Raw genomic sequence first — 17,793 nt, 5'->3', positions numbered from 1 at the left:
ATGAAGGTATCAGGGTTCCAGCCTTGACTTGTAAGTGACTCCGTGACTTTGAAAACAATCTCTTGATCTTTATGTGCTCGTGTCCTTCTGTATAAAATAAAGGAAATGGGGCCACGATGACAGGACAAATTGCCTCATTAAATGAAAAGATTCATGGTGTGTGAGCACGTGGACAAGCATATGTGTGCCTGGTGGGACTTGATGGGTGACATCGAAAGTCTCCAGGTCTGTGATTCTCTACCCAAAGCCACAAGAACAGGAAGGAACTTGGTGTTGATGAGTGTGGTGAGAAGACCCAGCCGGGCAGCTTGGCTCCCATGGGGGTTTTGAGCAAAACTGGAAAGTGTGGGAGGTGCTGAGCTGGGTGGGGGCAGTGGGGATGGTCAGGAAGGAGCGGGTTTGGCTGGGGGAGACAGTGATGTGACATGGGCAAACATGGTGAGGGAGTCAGTGTCACTGACTGCTAAGGCACCATGTCAAATTTTCACCGAGTATAAGACGAACACAGACCCAGTACAGGTTATCTGTGTGAGATTTATCTTGTCATAGCAATCGAGGCTGCAAAAGTTAAAGGGACCGACACAATAGATCCTGTGCGAAGCAAGGGAGGATTTACATTAACTCAGAAGTGAAAGTGCTTTAACCGGAGTGTTCATCTTTTGGGAGATTCTCCCTCCAGAACTCTCAACAAACAAACAAAGAAACCCCACAACAACCCCAAATTCTGTCATAATTAATGCAAAGGCCACTTAGAACATCAGAGAATGCACCAGGTAATGCGGCTTTGACATTATAACAAAATTTTAGTTCCCTGAATTTTATGCTGATGCTGTTGACTGGCTCCTGCTTGTTCAACGTCATTTGCTAAACTGCTTTGTTTAATCACGCGAGGTAATATAGCCTCATACTAATTTTACTTGACTTTAACATTTCGAAGAAAAAAAATTATTTCCAACTTTCTATTATTTTAACATAAGTTATCATATTAATTTTGTATGCTTTTCCCTGGCATATCTTAAATCTCATTCTTATTTCTTTACTAGCTGGCACTACTCCCCTTATTTAATGAGAGTGCAAGTATATATGACAATGGTATGTGACACTTTATTTTGGAAAATGCTATCTAAAAAAGAATTGCCAAATAAAAATAATGCTTCTTCAGATAAACAATGAAAACAGCATGAGCTGCCAGACCTAGTGATACTAAAACAATTACTCATTATGTACCTAAAATTCAAATTTAATTGAGCATCCCATATTTTTATTTGCTAAATCTGGCAGCTCTCTATCTCTAAGGCCTATGTTTTATAATGAAACTATCTAAGTGAAGGTCTACCTTCCCTGTACCCAACAACTATCCATCAAATCTGAGGAGACCTAGTGTGAAGGCCACAGTACTTTCAAAGCCATCAGTAAGATAATCAGCATTTTAAAATGGGCAAATTCACCATCTCAGCTCCTGAAATCTCTGCCACCTACTTAGGGCCAAGTAGGTAAAGATGCTATTTCTTGGAGGGTATTCAGGCCTTCCTCCAGGACCCAGGAATGTGATGTGGCCTGTCTGTAGATTTGTGGGACAGGATCAGAACCCTGGCTAATGGGTGTCAGGCCCCAGATGCCTTGCACAATTGAACTTTAGATGCTTATGTTGCTTCCTCTCTGGGAGAAACCTGCTTTGGGAAACTATCCAATACCCTGACAAAGAATTGTATTCAGCCTGCCGAAAAGAGGGAAAGAGAATCAAGTTCAAAACTTCACAAACTTTTGAACCCAGTGCAGATACCTCCTATCTAGAAGATGGTCTCTGAGAACCATCATCCCAGGTTGCCAGCTTCCCGAATAAAGCAACCTTTCCTTTCCCACCAAAATATTAAAAAATAAAAAGACTCCTGCTGTCGATTACCTAGAAAGACAATAAGTTACAATAAAATTACTGAAAATGCTTTCACTAAACTAACATGGAAGACCGAATTTAGTTTCTATAGGTTAAAAAAAACAAAAACAACTTAATCATGAAACATAGAGATCCACCCAATTTTCTGTTGAGAAATATTTAATGTAATCATTTTTATCGCACAGGCATGGTGTGTATTCACTAGCTCAGACAGAAATGATTGGCTTCATAAGAAAGGAATGTGTTAGGATGAAATTACAGGACTAACTTAGCTTCCAATGGCATCACCTGAACAAGATGATGACCAAGATTGGCCAACAATGAATGTTTTAATTATACTATAGTTAATACCTTCCAGTGTCATATGAACTAGAAAGTCTACATTTCTAGCTGCTCTCATTGATTTAATTAATTCAATAAATCATTCATTTATCTAGTGAATATAATGTTCTTACTTTTGGCATTTGGCTAGATACTAAAAGAAGTAATTTATATGTAGTGACGGAAACAGACATTTGCAGAGAATTAAGCAATAAAAATATAAGCAGGACCTACCTACACAAAAGAGAGAAGGGAAGAAAAAGGGGAGAGACAGAGAGAGACAGTCACAGTAAGAGAGACAGAAAGACAGAGGTACCAAAGAGACTGAGAGAAGGACACAGAGGGTCACAGCAATAGAGACAAAGAGAAAGACAGAGGTACTGAAGAGACCTAGAGAGAGGGAGAGAGGGAGAAAGAGAGAGAGAGATCCTCTTCTTGGGGGAGGAACAGGTTAAGAATACTTTGATATTTCTCCTCCCCTGGGGGTCTATTTATAAAATTTCCTAGAGAAAAGTTTAAATGAGTTAATTTTCTATTATATATATATATATATATATATATATATATATATATACACACACACACTAATTTTATTTTATATATAAATTAAATATAAAATATTTAATTTTATATTTTAAATGGCTTAATTTCATATTTATATTAAAAAGCTGAGGCTTTTTTTCATTATATATTTTACTTTTTCAACATTTTGCACTGGAGAAATGCAACAAGCAGGGATTATTACTCTTATTTTACAGATGGGAAAAGGCTCTTAAGCAAATTATCACTTCACTTTATTTGTATATACACAGTAGTGATAAATTGCTTATGTTTACAAAAATATGAATTGTACAAATAGGAAAAGAATTAACTTCAGACATATGTAGAAGAACTGTAATTTCAGAAGGAAAAGGTGAGACTTCTTCACTATCATGCCTGACAATGAGAATATTTGAAATGTGACATATTCAAAACAAAGCTTGGCAGCAAAGCCAGGATGATCAAGAATCTAAGAGGTCTTAGAGAAAATAACCACCTCCCAGTGTTTCCTGTGGTTGGCTCTGCTCAGGTAAATTCCACAGCTCTGGACTTGTGGGACCTTTAATAAATAAACAATACACTGTACAGTTTCAGAAGGCAATGATGGTCATAATAATTATATTCTTTCCACTCCTATTATCTGCTAGGTCCCATGCTTGCTAAATGCCATATACATATAATCTTTTAATCTTCACAAAAATCTTGCAGTACTGGTATCATAATTTTCACTTTACAGATGAAGATCGTAAAGCACTGATGAAAAGCTCTGTTTTTGTAGTAGTAGTTGGCTCAAGACTTGTTTATAAATTCAGGTGTGTCTGACTCTAGGGCCGGAGTTCAATTCCTTTATTACTGGGGAGTGGGGAATAGTCAATGACTGTGCTGTAAGTTTAACGTGGAATGAAAGACCAAGCTATTTCAGAGCAGGGGTGACCTTTCTGAGGCCTCTGAAATCAGACCACATAATGGGTGCCTATTGGAATGGGTGCCTATGCAGATGGAAAATATGAATAATGCTGAGAACTTTTTCAAACTACACCCACTTCCCGCCCTCCATTCCTTTCCCCCTTCGGGTCCTCAAGAGAGACAAATTTGAGAACCACTGTTCTGAGAGGTCTTAAAACTCAGAGAAAGTCAGGGAATAATAAGCAAGTGTCAAGCTAATATTTTTAGCGGAGGGAGACGAAAAAGGAGGTCTTCTTAAATCCCTAGATTATGTAAGGAACAATTTTAGATACTTCCCAAATATTAATCAGCTAATCTCAAATAATACTTAAGGTTTATTGTACTCCCATTTTTAAAGTTTATTTATTTTGAGAGAGCGAGCAAGCCTGTAAGTGGTGGAGGGGCAAGGAGAGAGAGAGAGAATCCCAAGCAGGCTCTGCACTGCCAGCACAGAACCCACGAACCCACGAACCTTGAGATCACGACCTGAGCCCAAACCAAGAGTTGGACGCTTAACTGACTGAGACACCCAGGTGCCCCTATTGTACTCCCATTTTTGAAATACTTTAAAAGCAGAAGTAATCATTTATGTAATAGCGAGATGCTGTTCAATGTTTCTCTTAGCCATTAAATAAACATTTAACCACACTGAGCTGATAAATTTCCATTAGAAATAAATATATTTGCTGTTTTTAGGTAGGTCTGGCAACCTTATGCTATTCAGTGTTTGAAAAAAATCAAACAGAAAAGAGCCCATCGAACTTTTGTTGTGTGGATCTCTAAACTGAAAGAAACACTGGGCCAGAAAATCTCTGGAAGCACAAAAAGGGCTGGCCAGCTCAACAAGTGAGGCTGTACTTTCATTTTAGAAGAAGTAGAGCAAATCTTACTTTCAAATTTTACTGTGGATACCTACTGTTTTCAAATTGCTGAGTCTCTTGTGGGAGGCATCACAACAAAGTAGTTGAAATCAACTCCTTTGGTGTAAGACGCATTTCAGTCCCAGGATTTACCATTTATGTGGTTGTAGGACATTACATAACCCCCTGACTTTTTTCTCACTTCTGAAAGAGGAGTAGCCCCAGGGAAGCCTGGGTGACTCAGTCGGTTGAGCGCCTGAATCTTGGTTTTGACTCAGGCCATGATCTCACAGTTCATGGGTTCCAGCCCCACATGGGGCTCTGCACCGACGGCTCGGAACCTGCTTGGGATTCTCTCTCTCCGTCTCTCTCTGCCCCTCTTCTGCTCTCCCTCTCTCTCTCAACATAAATAAAAACAAACATTAAAAAAGAAAAACAGGACTAATACTGTTATAGTAGAGTCCATCCTACCTGATGTGTTTGGACCAGTAGTTGATGGATTAAACAAAAATACTAGTCAGAAAGGGACACGTTAAACTTAAATACCTTAATTTTTCTTAAAATACATAAAGTTCAATTTTCTATTTTTCCCCATATTTTAATGTCCTTTTATTGAGTATAGGTCTGGTGACAGTCTTTTTGTGTTTCATAAATTATACTGCTTTAATGGACCCAATCACTCATAAGCAGAAAATTTGCAAACACACTGATATAATAAACTGAGAGATGGTCTAATCTATATTTTAATGATTTTTCCAATAATTCACAGTTGAATATTCACATTTCATATGACAGTGATTTTAGCCATCTAATTTTATTCAATCCTTCCAAAGAATTACGCTATTCTCTTTCTTAACTATGTTCCACAGGTTTAGCCAATTAATTAAATTATACATATAATATTAATTAAAATACATATAAATTATATATTGTGCAATGTTTAATTAGAATTTTACATATTTAATTACACATATAAACTATATAATTTGAAATATGTATGTGGATGGATGGATAGGAAGACAGATTTACGATGTTTGTAAGAAAAAGGCTTTCAATTCTATGTATTTACTACTTAATTAACTTCTGGTCCCTCAAAAAGCATTAAACAGCAACCTCCTGAAGTTATTCTTAACTTTTTCAGGAAATCATGGACTGCTAGGATAATCTGAGAAGAGCTGGGACTTCTTCCTCAGAAAAATAAACACACCTACATACCTTTAAAGTATTACACATTTTTTCAAAGACCCCAGAGACTCAACAAGTTCATTCTATGTCTCTTATGGATCCATGATCCTAAAGTAAGAACACATTTTTGTTTTTGTTTTGCTACTGCAATAATGCTATTTGCTTTCTAATTAGGTTTGTGTTGACTGAATGCTTCAGAAAGAGTTGCAAACCTCTGTAGTTTCAAATGTTTTGGCGGCCTTTTTTTGCATAAAATTTTAAAATCCCATAAAATTAAATCTATACCCAAATAGGAACAAAATAAACAAATAAAAAACAATAAAACAAAAATGAAATCCAAATCAATTAGAGTTTCCCAAGTTATTCTTCCCCTAAATCTTAATTCAGCTACCGAGGAAATACTTGTAATCACTTACCACTTCACAGATTAGCTGACATTTTCAACAGATGCTAAATGCCCCAGCATGCTAAATGTAAGTGTGATCCTTTCCAGAACTGCACTGTCCAATACATTAGCTACTATCCACATGTAGCTATTTAAATTTTAATTAACTAAACTTAAATTCACTTCTTCAGTCACATTAGACATCTTTCAAGTGCACAACAGCTTTATGTGGCTAATGGTTACTGTTTTGGACAATGTAGAGAACATTTCCATCACCTCAGAAAGTTCTAGAGCACTCAAGTATTTCTGCTCCCATCAAGTGATTTGTATGCTTGCCAGAAATCTGTTATGTTTGTTCCCAAATCAGTTTATGCCAGTTAGGTTAATGTGAAATTGTATCATTTAGTTAAATAGTATATAAACCAATGTAAAGATGAGTGAGAAAAGAATGAAGGGTTTTCTAAACCTTAACATTTTGGAAAGACTTTATAAAATATGATCATATTTAAAAAAATGCTAGAGAGTTGGATGTAGGTAAGACAATGTTAAAAGATTGGAAACAATCATAAAGAAAGTAGTATTCTGCTGTTAGATTTCTTGGCATTAGATGTGCACTTAAAGACATCTAAGGAACAACAGAAATTAGAAATCATAGATGATGCATTAAGGGATTTACAAAAAAAAAACAAAACATGACTAAGATCTGTAATCAGCAACCAAACTCAAGAGTAGTTCTTGGCTTGCGTAAAAATACTGGCAAATATACAATCAAGCTTTCAAATTTAAACAAAATGTGTATTGTATGTATGTGTTAGTTTTTAAGATCCATTTCTCAAAAATCTTCATGGTACCAACGGCTAATCCTAATTGTATTTAATAGGAAAGTTTCTACTACACACAGCAACACTGCAAACATGAGTCTTCTTCATTACTACAAACTCAGTGTTTTCATAATTGGTTGTGTCATTTCTATTTGCCACATTTAAGTTCATTGGATTAAATTATATTGAAAAATTTATGGACAGGAACCTGATCTAATTCCAGATGTATGCATAACTGGTCTTTTAATTATCACACAATAAAATACAATTAACAACACCACCAGTTACTTTATTCTTGAGCTCTACTCAGTTGCCCTAATCTAAAACATTATACGGAGATGAAAACCCTTGAACTTTAATTGTGTTCACTCTATTTAACCTTTTGATTTTTTTCTGACTTCAAAAGGTTATCTATCCATCTATTTACAGTATCAATTATTTGAGAAATAAAAAGTATCAGGATATCATTGTTTTGCACATTGAGATTCAGAGACAAAGGGAAACCTAAAACTACATAGTACTACTGGGACTACTATAATCATTACCACTACCTTTCTTTCATTAAAACACCATCAAACAAATATTGCAATTGATAGTTGTTGCTTGATCAGTAAATATTTTCCATTAGTCCATTAAATTCAAGGAAATATTTAGACTATCATGGATCAGACATCTTTATTTGACATAATAGCATCAGCATAGAGTATCATAGATACTCCCAATTATCTAGGTCAACTGTAAGAAAAGATGCTTCTAGGTTTATTAAAGGAGAAGATTTATTGCAATTTTGCTTTACTGTGTGATATTTTCATGTAGGAGATGGAAAAATGGCTACCCTTGGGAGCCAAATGACTGATGAAGTCATTTTGAAATACCTTGAGAGCGACTGTATCTTTGGTCTACCACAGTCCCTGTTACTTCCTCTTGTCTTCAAGTCTGGCTTACTATATTGCCTAGACCCTGAAGCTATTCAAGTTCACGATCCTTGGTAAAAGTGTTTTACATAATGCTATCTTGTATATCTTGGGGAGGATACAAGCAATTGAGCTCTGAAGTTGAGCTTAGTTATGGCTACCATTTCATATTAACTTTCATTCTTCCAAGCAACATAATACTAACAGGTTAACCAATTCACAGTTTCTTCCCTTTTTACTTAGGATATATCACTAACTGCTAGGCCATACTCCTCTCCCCTAGAGAAGGGTTCTGGAAGGAGGGGAATTACCATAGTGGACTAGAAAGTAGATAAAATTTTCTCTATGCCTCCATAGTAAGAGTGCATTTCTATTTGAAAAGAAAAAATGAAATGGATACAGAGTTCATTTTAAATGATATTAATTATATCTATCATATTTGAGTGTGAAGATAAATTATTGTGTTATTTGTAGTCTTTTAAAAATAAAACTTTATCATCTTATTTCAATCAATTACATTTTGTTTAATGATACTACCTAAAAATATATTGATAGCATACATAAAATACATCTTCTTGCATAGATCATTGACCTAGATAAAAATTTAGGCTGTGTCCATTACTAGTGGATTGGTTCTGACAAAAATCATTGAACATTCTAGGGCTCAGTTTCGTTATCTGGAAAATGGGTTATTGATCTCTAAGGTTCCTACCACTTTTAAATCTAGATTTAATTTTTAATTTCAATCAAGTACTATTTAAGTTCTTACTAAGTAAATGTAATACATGAATTATACAGCTTACAAACTAACGTCACTGATCATACGTAAACCTACAAAATGTAATGGGAAAAACGAGGTTGAATATGATTAGGGTCAAGTAAGAGTTCCAGGAGTCCAGAATGAAGAGAAACAGAATAGGATTTAAGAGGGATCAGAGACAGGAGAGAGACATGGGTAAGTTTATTTAACTCACACATTCCACATGGAGTAGAAAGAAGTCACAAATGAAGGCACACACAAGACAATGCCAACTTAAAAATCAAGAACTACCCTTCAATAGACTTCTCCAAAGTTAAATATGATATTTCTAATTTCTCTTTAAAAAAACTTTAAAATCTTGAGGAAGTATACTTAAATATAGAATTACCCTAATATATCACATAATGTTTTTGTTTCACTTAAAAATGTTTTGTTCATTCACCAAAGATTTCATCATATATGCAGAGCACTAGGGTAGGGAGTTGTGAGTTTGGAAAAGACAGCTATTTCTGTACACAAGGGGCTTAGGTTTAGTATAAATAATAGAGAGTAGCTAATTTCATAAATCACCTTCAAATAGTATATCACAGGCTTAACTGAATGTTATAGACTGTGTTTAAAAAAAAACCCTTATCCCATAATGATATATTCTGAAGAGTCTAGAAATATCTCAGATAACATAGGACTTTACCTCTGAAGCATAGTTTATTTTAAGGTGTGTATAGTTTCTCATCATTGCCTATAAATGATCTACAGTTCAACCCAATCCAACAATTAAAAAAAAAAGTATATACAGTGCTAGGAAGTCACAGTCCCCTTGGACACTTGGACTTAACCGCTAATGGAAGTTAGAAAAAGCTCTGTGGGAAAAAAAAGTTTCAATGGCTATCAGAATTTGAAATTGAGAAAGTCCTTAGAGAAAGAGTAAAGACTTGGGGATGAAGAAGTGATATCCACTAATCCTGAAGAACATGATGTTAACATGGAGCAGGTTTGTTTGGAAATAGTAGTGGATGGTAGCAATTAGTAAACAAGTAAGAGATGAATGCTCTCTCGGTATGTCAGATCCTTCACCTCATGGTCTTTCACAGGCATTCCTTACAGGTCTTTTAGGGAGGTATCAGTGCTCCCCAAGATCAATGTTAGTCATGCAGAAGTCATAATAATTCTGAAAGGCAGAGGATATAATTAGTGACTTCAAGAATTATTCCTACATTCTGTGGAAGAGAATCCAGGCATGGGTACAAAGTAAGGTTCAGGGTGGCAGAATTTCATATCACATCTTTTGGGGAATCTTAGGGAATCACCTATGTTCATGAGTCAGCACTTGATAATAGGGAATAAGAGAAACAGAATAATTATTTACAGAAACAGACTCATTTATTCTAATAGCATAGCTCATGGACTTCTGGATTGTTTTCAAAAAGGCTCAGTTCAACTGCCAAGTAATTTATCTGATTCCCTCATAGTTCACTGAACTAATAATAACAAGCAATATAAGAGTATTAAAATGAACTGGTGTTATAAACTAAATTAGACTTTTCTAGCATGGTCCAATTGACTGATTTGCAGTTGGTTTTCCTTTTTCTTCCTTTCTCCCTCCCTGATTCCATGCTTCCAGTTCCAACTCCTCCTGCCTCACTCCACAAAGCATCTAAACAAAATCAGCTACTCTGAACAAAAAGTCTCAAAATATCAAGAGTGATAGTGGTTAAGTGAAATTTGCCGATATTTAATTGTTTCCTGAATTTTCATACTTCTTTTGTTACCAAATATGGAAATCTTGCTACATAGTAAAACTTGACCACTTAAAATTCTTACAGGAATTATTCAATCTACACAGTTGTTCCCTCACTGAATTCTAACTCTCTAAATGTACAATATTTCCCCATGGTTTATTGGGCATAATTGAACTATTCCTAGATATTTGATACCAGCAGTGGTCCTGAATCTTGGCTTCTTTGAAATAATCTCATCAATCTGTGTATTTGTCATCCATAATTTTTTTTATAAAACTATAGTAAGCTAAATAACCTCCATAGTTGGAAGAGCAAATTCATAATTAATCACTAGTGAAAGCATCCCCATGTAGTATTCTCACCCTACAGAAGAGTTTTTATTTTCTTCATTTATACTAATCATATCCTCTGCCTTTCAGAATTATTATGACTTCTGTATGACTAACACTTTTGATCACAGCTATGTCGTTGTAAGTTTTAAACTGTTCTCTCATGATAACAGTTCACTTTAGATAAGGTAGATAAGAGACCACAATTCTATGCATTTGACATGGTATTTTCAGAAGATTATCACTGTACACCACAGTTGACTTCTGTGATACACTTAACTCTGTTGCAACACATGGAAACAGGCATTTCTGGGCAATAGTATTCTACTTGGCCCATCAAAGATGCTGACTTGGTCTTCAAAGCTATACACAAGAGTGTTGGCATACACACACACACACACACACACACACACACGTGTGTGCAAAAGGAACTCCAGGCTCTCAAGGGCTACACTATTTACAAAGATGTAATTGTTTACCACTCAGTTGTCTACTTCTTACACTTTTGTGTAGAACTGCTACCATTAGGCACAACATTGTTTTTCTTTGCTAGGAGTACTTTCCTTCTCATCTCTTCATTTCCTCTGTCTCTTTCTCACTCTCTTGTCTATGTCTCCTGCCTCTCACTATCTTTTGATTGTTCCTTAAAAAGACTCTTCCCAGGCTCTGGGCTGATGGCTCGGAGCTTGGAGCCTGCTTCTGATTCTGTGTTTCCCTCTCTCTCTGCCCCTCCCCCATTCATGCTCTGTCTCTCTCTGTCTCAAAAATAAATAAACATTTAAAAAAATTTAAAAAAAATTAAAAAAATAAAAAGACTCTTCCTTCTTAGCAACTACTAGTATTTATTTATTTATTTATTTATTTATTTATTTATTTATTTGAGAGAGAGAGAGAGAGAGAGAGAGGCAAAGGGAGAGGGAGAGAATCTTAAGCAGGCTCCATGCTGAGTGGGGCTCAATCTCACAACCCTGGGATCATGACCTGAGCTGAAATCAAGAGTCAGATGCTCAACCTACTGAGCCATCCAGGAGCCTTAAGAATACTAGTCTTTAACCTCTGCGTACTAATCAAATAACTTTCCTTGAAATTATTGGTATTCAGCTTTCTAAGGCTCATGTGTTCTTCCTTTGGTGATTCAAAAGTTCCTTCTTCACCATTGTTGGCAAATTCTAGATTCTGAGGTATTCTGGATGCCAGAGTGTTCTATAGGAAGCTTATCACCACATTGCCAGTATCTTAGGGTTCTTAACACATTGATATCTAAAAATCTTTTCTAATGTATTCAATGTTTCATACATAGAGTTTAAGGTTCCAATATCTACAACTATTTAATTCTGTGACTGAAAGATGATCTACATAAACTAGTTTCTCTATATAAGTTACACCATTCATTGCCACTAAAATTTATGACAGTTTAATGGACTCCAAAGAGACTCATTTGCTTTGTACAGACAGAATATTACAGGTGCCTTCCCTTCAAACAAAAGTGTGATCTAATCCTCTATTATACTTCATATACTTATTATTAATTTCTTGACATACTTATGATATTGCTGTTTCTGGTTTATTCAACAGATGTAGCTGTACAAAAATAAAAGGTAGAATACAAGGGAAGTATACAAAACACAAAAAGCTGATTTGTAAAATTGATGCTGAAAGAAAAACTATTTATCTAGAAACCAAGGAATTTAAAAATTCAAAAGAAATACGCACAATCTAAATTTAGAGTTATAAACTATAATGAAATTATTAATAAAAATGAATCTGCTCTATTTTTATTCTAGGGAAAAAGTAATTCTAAATTTTAAATTGTATGTCTAGGATGAATGGGCACACTCAACACAGTAAAAAAAAAAAGCAAGTATATTAACTGATGCAGAGCAGTGTGGGAATTAAATTTAGGCAAATTTCAGGACCAACACACAATACTCAAATTTGTGACTATTTTTGTAATTCATTCAAATATTCAGTAGAAACTCATCACAGGGTGAGATCTTATACTCCATTCATTCATCCAATAAATATTTAGATCTTATGTGAAAACTACTGTAGGGGATACAATGAAAAATAAGGCATGGACTTTGCCCTCAAGGGGCTTACAGTCTAGTATATACTGGGAAAAAAATAAACAAGCACATAGATAACCATAATATAAGGGAGAAAGTGATGTGTCATAAGAAAGACTCAGACAACGTGCTATTAGATCATTGATACCAGCAGACTTGTTTTTTATTTTTGTTTTTGTTTTACTGTAGTGTCTAAGTAGCCAATAGAATAGAAAGAGAGACCAATGATCCCTTTGCAAAATTAAGAGCCAAATTTTGTGAATCTGTGACTGAAGAGTTGCAATATCAATGCAGTTTAAGTCACTGCTCACCAGTTCCTAAAAATGTTCGCTCATAAAGTAACAACCTATTAGAAATACCATCTTGCCAATTTTTATAAGAAGATTCAAATGGAATAATCTAGTATTTAGGGATGAAAAGATCATTTTAATGTAATAAAGCCTCAAATTAATTATCCAAAATACTCATGACACATTACCTTCTTGCACAGAAATTGGCTTGATCAGATTAAAGTGGTGAAGGATTCCTCGATGGCTCAAGTGTGCTCCAAGGAAAGCTAGAAGGTTGTACAGTTAACTCCCAGGGTGTAACTCTAAACCATACAACCTACTACCTCAACCCGGATGCACACAGCTTCCAATGTTGCTTCAAACTCCTTATCATATCTTCAGTCAGCTCCTCCAAATATGGCGGCCATACACCTACGGGCTTGGCAAGGATGTAGATATAATACGCTAACATTTCACCAATGAACTTAGTATGTGTCTCCTAGGACTATCCTAACCTCTTGGATTTCCAGCACAGGTCATACAAAATGTCCTCTGACATCTCTCCTGGCATAGTTCTCCCAGTAATTAATAATATTAAAAAGAAATAGCATTCAACTTCATTTTTCAAGAGAAAACAGCTCAACAGTAATACATAAATCCCAGTTATAACCTTTAATTTCCTTATTGAAGTCAGTGAGGTATACTAACCACTATAATGTGAACTTAAGTATCTGAACAGGATCTATTCAGACCATGTTTCAAACCCTGCTATAAAGATTCAAGTTTCTTAAGTAATTTACTATACTTGGATTCAAACTTAAATGGCTATGTTATAAACCCTTCCTAGTGTTCGACAATTGAAGCCTGCCTCTAAAGACAGATGAGGGTTAATATATACATGAGAAACAAAGAAAAATATAAATTCTTCAAAAGTAATCAACTAAAATTTAACAGGAGCTTGACTAAAATTTATTTAACGGCATTTGTCTATAACATTTTGTTAGATTACCACACTGACAAAGACCCATAGAAGCGAGCTTGTGCAGTCCACTTCACCACAAGATCGGATCTACGGGTTTATGCCAATGGGCAACATCTCACTTGGGCTCCCTATTAATGCAGAATTTGTTGTAAATATCTGATGAAATTAAATGAAAATAATCATATCGATCCTTTAGTATAAATATTTTAAATGCTAAAATGCTTTTAGTATACATATTCCCAGTTAAAGGCCTTCATAAATATCCTACACTAAATACAGGTTTCTATACATGAGAATTTAAAGACTAGTATATTGAAATATTTTTCACAGATAAATTTTGTTTTAATACTGAATATTTTGTATTTGGACTGTTCTAATTAATAACGAGTTTTAAAAGAAAAAAAAAGGATATATACATGCATGTATGAATTATGTAATTGTGAGGCATGAATGTAGTACTACCAGCCTATAATTAAGACCAAATTAACTATTAAGCTAATTGTGTAAGAGTCAGACTGTGCTTGTTTTAACTCTTTTATAAAACCTCGGTTAGTGGTTTTAAGGAATGGGTAACATTATAACTTTCTCATAAAACAAGTAAGATTCTGTTGACTAGACAGAGAATGCAGGAAGTTATTGAAAAGTATTAAATGTATACATATGTGTCTATAGTTGGATTAAAACTGAAATTAACTATATTTGGATAAACTATTATCAGAAAACCAAAATTAATGACATACTAACAAGCATTATTACTACTAGCAATGTTACTACTACTAAAATTTATACTCCAGATCTATTGCATAAAAGAGAATATATCTTGCCTCTTCAACACAATATATTTAAATTTATTTTTCAAAAAAAGATATTCTTAAACATACTATATAGCTACATACAACTCTTACCTGGTCAACAGGTTGGGCAAAAATAAATTGTCACTAAAAAAATTTTAAACCACCAGACAATAAGCAAACACACAAAGAATAAACATAAAGCCAGCCACACTCACGTTTTTTAAAAGATTTTAAGCTCAACAGCAACAAAATTGTAAGTTGTACAATCATTAATCGTATCACTCATATCCACAATATTTAGCATTTCTAAATTATATCTTCATTGTGAAAAATAGTAACACTACATAAAAATTACTTAGTGTTTTTTGCATGTTTTGAAATAAATGAAATGTGTTTCTTAAACTTTAAATAGATGATTTGGTCTACATAATTTTTGCCATTATTTGTTTTCTAATTATTGCCATACTTATTAAAAACCACAGTAAAAAATCAACAATCATGCATTTAATTATAGTAAAAATGTCTCAACATATATTAATAAATTTAGATGTGAAATAAAAAGCAACATTTGTTTTGGGTTTTATCATAACTATAAGAATGTATATTTTGGTTTCATTATCTTAGTAGATCAATTTTTGAAAACAGCACAACTTTATTCCCTCCCCCCAGATTTCACTTCCTTTTATATGGTATGACAAATAAAAAATATATATTTTCTTTTTCTAAATTACTTTCTATTCAACCGTTCTATGAATGGATGTATAGCTACATGAATGGATATATAGATACAGAATTCAAAGGGACTCAAACTGCACACTGATCACAAACTCAGACAAAAATTTTTCACAAAGGTAGGTAACAGCATAAATTCTCAAGCCATCAATGAAAATTCCAACAGCTAGATCCATAGAGAATATGAAACGAATTCTTATCACTAAACACAGTCAAAATTGTTTTATTTTTTTCTTTAAAAATATTAAATATTAATTGCTCTTTTGCTTTTTGTTTTTACCTGAGATGATTTTCTCCTATGATCACTTTCTTCACTTCTCATATCCATTTTAAGTTTTTCCCTAAAACAACCACAAAAGGAGAAATATCAGACAACTGCTGTCTAGGAGAATCATCTGGCTGGATGGTGGGAATGAAGGTAGACGTCGAGAACAAAACACAATGTCAAAATGGGCAAAACCTTTTAAAGTATTTTTTTTAAAGGCTTGGAAGACTCACAGAGCCCCACCCAAGGCTACTCATATGACATACAATGTGGTTTCATAGTTTGCATTTATGCGTTCATTTTGGTTGGTGTTGTTTTCACAGTAACAGTTTTGAAAGTGAAAGGAGGCATGGCTGTTAAAGAAGCGACTAGGTTTTGCACAATGAACTAGTGAAAGCTGAAAAGAGATTTGGATTTGGCATGGAGCTTAATAAGATAATTAAGAGTGTAGAGACTAATGGCTCCTAAAAATAACATTTAAAATAATGTTTTTCAACTAAAGGATCTTGAAACATGAAAACAGGTTTATAAATGTTAATTAAGCCTGTGAAAGTTGATGCTCCATTAGCGGAGGCAGCATGAAGGAGCAAGGGCTATTTTTTAAATAATTAGTGAACAGTAACCGATAAACTTAATAAAACGTTTTATTTGAATATTATCAGTATATAGGGTGATTGCAATTTCCCATAATTCTTCATGGAATGACAAAAAAGAAGGTAGAATGCATCAGTTCTATAATATTTTCTCTTTGTTTACCCTACATATTGTCAATATGACAAAATATGATTTTAAAAGCACAACAGTTTGCTTAAAGTTTATGCTTTTCGTGGAAAATATTAGAGCACCAATTCTTAATATGCAAACCATAGTGTTCATTCATATACGCTGTATTTTTAAGAAGCACTTTTTCTTTTTAGCAATTTTTAAACATGTTTAGAAACAGTTTTAATCAAAATTAAAATAGGTGGAATACATCTGCTAATCCTTTCCCACTGAACCAGGCAAAACTGGGTTTTGCTATGAAATGCTTAAATTGCTTAGCAATTTACTTGTACAAATAGACAAAATAATTAGAATGCAGTGCATTTATCTACTGAGCCAATCATTGCTTTAAACTTAAAACAAGTTTGTATGTACTTTTTCCACTAAAATACTTAATGGATATTTCTAGCGCTCTCTGGAACTGCCCTAAGACAAATGCTTCTTTTAAAATATATTTTAAAAGAGAGTATTATTGTGAAACAAGCTTCTTTTTTACTTAGCAACTGAGAACATGATCTTTACATCTCTATTTCGGTTATACTGAAATCCTGGTAAATAGTTTAAATATAACTTCCCCCAAACTAATTTTATTTGTCAGTAGTTTAATGTATCTTCTAATATGACCCCTTTTTTTTTTAGAAGTTCAAAAAGTTTCTTCTTCCACATTTTAAATTATGAGTCACAGCAAACGAAAGCTTTAGTTTCTTTAAACAGCTAGGACTAAACGCTCACTTTTCTTAGATAGCAAAAACTAATACTGTACATGAAAAGCATAGATAACATATTAATGTCTTTCCAAACTTCGATGTATAACAAAAGTAAAAACATGTACCGTCCTTTCCATAGACATTTTTCTATTTTTACTTAAGTTTCTATTCTAATCAGGATTAGAGCAAGACAGCAAAAGGAAAAAGTTAATAAGAGTAAAGTGGGTGATGAGCTAAATAAGAGTACATTGAAAGTTCAAGGTTCCCCTTTTATATAAGAGTAGGCTTAAAAAGAAACAACAAAAAAAGTTATACCTGATATGAAAGGTGCGATTTCACCAAGTGCAATATATTGCTAATTATGCCATATTTTTTGAAATAATAAAAATAAGGAAGGCTCATTTGGTTATGTTGCCTTACAAAGCTGCTTTACAAAGCCCGATGTCTCTGTAGGTATACAAGCCAATGTTTGCTTTTTTTTTGGTTTGTTTTGGTTTGGATTTTTGTTTGTTTGTTTTTGTTT

The 17,793-nt window shown here is 34.0% G+C and overlaps 1 long non-coding RNA gene across 2 annotated transcripts in view; it reads right to left on the bottom strand.

Moving 5' to 3' along the window:
• LOC147577543 (uncharacterized) overlaps positions 1-17,793 on the bottom strand; it is a 544,234-nt gene that overhangs the window by 91,956 nt on the left and 434,485 nt on the right. For both annotated transcript variants that reach the window (XR_015240381.1, XR_015240382.1), the window contains exon 8: positions 15,817-15,877. This is a non-coding gene — a long non-coding RNA (uncharacterized LOC147577543). The remainder of the gene's footprint in view (positions 1-15,816; positions 15,878-17,793) is intronic.

This window comes from Puma concolor, chromosome C2, assembly GCF_028749965.1.
Source record: "Puma concolor isolate L17-30 chromosome C2, mPumCon1.1.hap2, whole genome shotgun sequence".
Classification (NCBI taxonomy): domain Eukaryota; kingdom Metazoa; phylum Chordata; class Mammalia; order Carnivora; family Felidae; genus Puma; species Puma concolor.
Note: the sequence above shows the minus strand (reverse complement) of the source record. Positions and strands in the feature narration are given on the sequence as shown.